The sequence below is a fragment of the Rhea americana genome, unplaced genomic scaffold, assembly GCF_003343005.1.
Source record: "Rhea americana isolate MKP2758 unplaced genomic scaffold, rheAme1 scaffold_414, whole genome shotgun sequence".
In the NCBI taxonomy this organism is placed as follows: Eukaryota; Metazoa; Chordata; class Aves; order Rheiformes; family Rheidae; genus Rhea; species Rhea americana.
This window is the reverse complement of record NW_028186551.1, coordinates 365,370-370,120: the sequence shown is the minus strand read 5'-3', so window position 1 is coordinate 370,120 and position 4,751 is coordinate 365,370.

The window sequence follows — 4,751 nt, the reverse complement described above, 5'->3', positions numbered from 1 at the left end:
TATATATATAACCAGGAAAACAGCACAGCAAGCTCTTCTCTAGCCTTTGCAGACTATCTCAAAGCATGCTGGTAAGCATTGAGGCTCTGCAAAGCTGAGCCCTATGAGAATCCAAAGCCTTATCTGTACTCCTCTTTGGGCTACTCCTTTTAAATATTTCATTATATTTATATGACCAGGTCGCTAGGCATAATGTCTGAGACATTAGAGGCTTTTTCCTCATGCTTTTGGATGCAAAACTGAGGAGTCCCTTTAGAAAAGAAGAAATGGGCAGACTGAGCCACTCAAGCAGCAGAAGACTTGGACATATGTGTCTATCCACAGCAAAGGGACATCTTGTAAATCACATTTGAGGAACTACAATTCGTGATGTTTGTTTTAGCTAAGTAGTTGACTTATCCTCTGTAATTATAGCTTCAGGAAGTCTTGCATGTCCGGTTCAGAAAATAGTCATATCAGCAGTTTTAGCTTGGTTTTTCAGCTTGTGATGGGGCATGTTTCCCCAAAATCCAACTTTACTTTTAGTCTTTTGAACAGGAGATAAGTTTTCAGGACAAGCTTCTCTTACCAGTCAGGGGCCAGGATGTACCAATGATTGGTTTTAAGTCAAGTCTCTGAAAATGGACTCATTCACTCTTTCAGAGACATTGTTTGAGTTTTAACAGTGCTTTTGTTTCTCCAGGCAGGACTCTTAAATCTGGCTAGTGGTAATTTGGTAGCAGAGAATGGACAGATGGGGCACAGGCATTAGCCCTCAAGCTAAAGTTTCTGTTCCAGTTCAAACAAATTGGTTCCATACTGGTAGCTTCAGCAAAGTCAAGAAAAGGCAGCAAAAATCAACTTTCGATCATACCAACAAGGATATGTTCTGCAAGAGGGTGCAGTGCTCTGTCTCTGTTACTTTCCCCTGCAGGATAACAACTAGTCTTAACTCTTACCCTGGAGCCTCACATACACTTGTTGCACAGATCTTGCCATCCCATACACAACCTGTTCCTCCAGGCTACTAGTGCTTGCCATAGGCARGTTTATTGCAACAATAAGCAGAACTCAGTTTAAATCATATTCAGAAAGCCAAGCGTACATGTGCTTCTACCCAAAGAGTGAAAGGAGACCTGCACTATATTCATCAGCTGACCAATTTTGTGAAAACAAAGATAGTAATTGGTTTTCATTGCCCTGCACAGAGGTGGGAACAAGCCATCACTGACAAAGTGCAGCAGTTCCAGAGAATGGTCTGACCTCAGCTGCTGTGCAAAAACTTCCTAATTAAACTGAACAAATATCTGTTGTGATGGAACATAGCTGTGGCAAAACCAAACATATTAACCTTCCTTCTCAGGCCCATCAGCAAATGGTTCCTTGTATTTCAAACATATCTACCTTATGCTCAGATTTTATTCTGAATTTCTTGTGAACCCTAGACTTCCCATGCTGATGTATGTGAGCGAAGACTTTCAGGAGAATCTGCTGTTTCTTTCTGTCCATTATTCTTTTCTTTCAAGACAAGAAAACTCTCCAAACAGAAATCTTCCTCATTGACACAACAGCAAAGAAGTGGAAGGGAAATGAAATTATTTCTTGGAAGCATCTCAATGGTGGTGTTGAGCAGAACATTTCTTAAAACTAAATGCTAAGGCATAAATATTGAATAGATATCAACAAGCTGCTTTAGTGAGTGATTAAATGCCTATAACAGAATCTACTAGGTCAGTAGATTTGCCTGTATATGCATTTCTTAACTTCTGTAATTCTTTCTCCCATTGTTAATTCTTAGCAGGCACATATTGATTCCATATGTAACATCTGTTCATAACCTCTGCATCTGCTTGTAAAGGTACTGCTACAGAGTGTGCCTAGAATGGCATGAATGGCCTCCTGGGTTGAAATCCCCCATGCCCTGCCATTTGTAAGCTACATCCTCAGAAAACACTGTGTGAGTTTGCAGAACATGAAGCATGATGGATTTTGTGCGTGAGCCGGACTACTGCAACAGAGATGTGTACCAAGATAGTCTGTGGTTCTGTGAATATAAGAGCACCAGGTGATTATCTGTTCACCTGTAGATGGTAAAGCTTGTGTAATATTAAATGCAGATGACTAGGTTGTTAATCTCYAGTTTCCTTATGTACTTTCTCCACATCCCTGGTGATATGACCGCATCTATAGCAGTACCACAATTGGGCATAGTTTCTGGCCAAGTGATGGAAAATGCAGCTTTTCCATTCCTGTTGTAGTAAAGAACAGGATATTGTTTTTAACTTCTCCCCATCACAGAAATGGCATTGTACAAATTCCAGTTACCCCAGTTAAGTACAAGGCTTGTTCCCAGCATCAGTTGTCTGGGCTTAGGTGCTAGTTCTTATTTCCTCATATAGACTCATAGCAGTCTAGATTTTAGAGGAATAGCAGGAAGAAAAGAGAAATCTTCCCTGGACTGTAAGAGATGGTACACTTAGGGAAAGGGGAAGCAATGCAAGGATAAGTACTGCATCAGCAAGCTAGAAATATAACCCCACATCTTTTTCTTCATTTGTTCTTGATCTTTTGCACACTATGATTCAGACGTCTATGCACGTCCCTTCCCCATGATTCACAAATCCTTTGTGCCTGCCCAAACAGTGCTTTTCATGTTAGGAAGTTGGTCTTAGGTAGTTTAAAAGAAGTGCTGATGTCTGGACTGCCATGGCTTATGGGACATCTTTGCTGCTTCAAAGGGGACCATTGCACTGAAAAGAAGGATAGACTGTTCCTCCTCAGTACGTGGCTCAGGGCAGGGAGCTGAACTCACCCTGTGATCATGCTCAGAGACCTGCCATAGAGGCTTCCCATGCATTTTGTGTGTTTAATGGAGTACCTGGAAAATTTCACCAAAAAAAAATTTTTTTTCTTGCAACTAGATTATAAACAAATGAAAGAAATCAGAAGATTTTGTTTTTTWAAAAAAAAAGCAGTATATCAAAAAAATTGCTACCTTCCATTTTAGGAAATTTCATCATAACAGAAAAGTTGCAGAAAGACTTAAACTGAAAGTCTAAATTTAGTCTAAATTCCATTTTCTATTAAAAAACCCTTAATAACAGTAGCATGCTAAGGTTTTGTGGTCTATAATATTTTTTTATTCCGGACTCTGTTCAGCATTACTCAGGGTGATTTAAATTGTGCTGGGCTCAGTTCTGAGAATGAAGCATTCATCTTTCCTGAACTGCCAATCATACTGTAGTAACTGAAATTTCTTATTACGTTGGATTGACATTTCATATTATATGAGCTTGTTCTCAGTCGATGTTGGTTGTCACACTGATGATATTTTTGCTGGTAACTCCTATATTTGAGTTCATCTCTGCCTGAATAATTAAAAAAARTATTTAGTCACACTATCTCAGCCATTACTAGGAAGAGATTAGACAGATATACTTGTAGCCCATATCAATAAAATACGGAACTGCTTCAGATAAATAGTATTTTGTATATATTTTTGGCTTTAAAGTAAATGAAATAAATCAATGTGTTTTTTTTAAAAAAAAAAAAAAGGACAGTAGCAGTAAATCAAAAAATTAGYAGCTTGGGGGGAAAAAGGATGCACGTTTGTGTTACTGATATCTACAACATTTGTGCTATTCAACAAGGACTTGAATTTGGCTGGGGATGCTAAAGATGTGCCTTTTACTGTTTGCCATAGAAGTCTGCCCAAGCCTGATYTAAGTCAGACCCTTGGGGAAAAAAAGGCTGAGACTGCCAGGCAAAGAGGCTAGGGCTGGCTTTCCTCCTCGTTCATGTCACAGTCTGTCCTGCTCAGAAGATGAGTAGAGTTGCCTCAGAGAAGTCTCTTGCTGCAGAAGTTGGTACATATGCATGGTGGAAGAGCTGAGCACCGAGGAGGAGAAGACAGAGAGGAAATGGAATTGCGCAATTCAGTCTGTACTTTATGTTCCTATATGATGTTAGGTGAGTCAGTTCAAATTTCCCAGATGTAGGCTACTGTGCTTTCCATTTCTGGATGCCTGGTTAGGAGCACTCATGGTGTGATGGATAGAGATGCTGAGCATTCCCAACCGCTAGCAAAGGTGATGAGAGTAGTATTTTGGATGTCCCAGGTGCTGTGGGGTGTTACATACACTGGAAAATCAGATCATCCAGGGCTTCTGAAATTGAGCATCCAAAACTAGGAGATATTTTAGGCTTTCAGTTCTTTGTGCCACAGTTTTCTACACTTACAATGTGGCTATCATCGTGCTTAGCCTTACAAAGGTTCTGGGAAGGTGAACTGACTGATGAGCAGGAGCTCTGTTCTAGAACCACAGAGGAAGATGGGACAAGTTAGAAGCWGAGCCAGTGAACTGGCACCACTTGTCCTGTGCATGGCAAAACAGTACATAATTTTGTAAGTAATGCCAATGTCATCACACACACATCTGAGAGAACTGAATTACTGAATTCATGCTTCTCAAGCATCCTGAAGTTTGCTTTCCCTTGCTCCTAAGTGCTTGACTGTGTAGTCATAATAAAGCTCTTTCATTGTGAAGTGACTGCAAACATGGAAAGAAAGAAAGCAAAAAAAAAATCCCATCCAATTACAATGAGAATAAAAAAGAGCATTTAGAGCATTTCTTGGAAAAAGTCAAGAGAATGATAAGATAAGTGGATGGGGACGAGAGAACATGAAATGGAAGCAGAAAGATCCTTATAGCCTTTGTTTATCCTCCACCCCTGTCATCAGTGAAGTGGGCTGGTGATATTTCAGAAAGAAG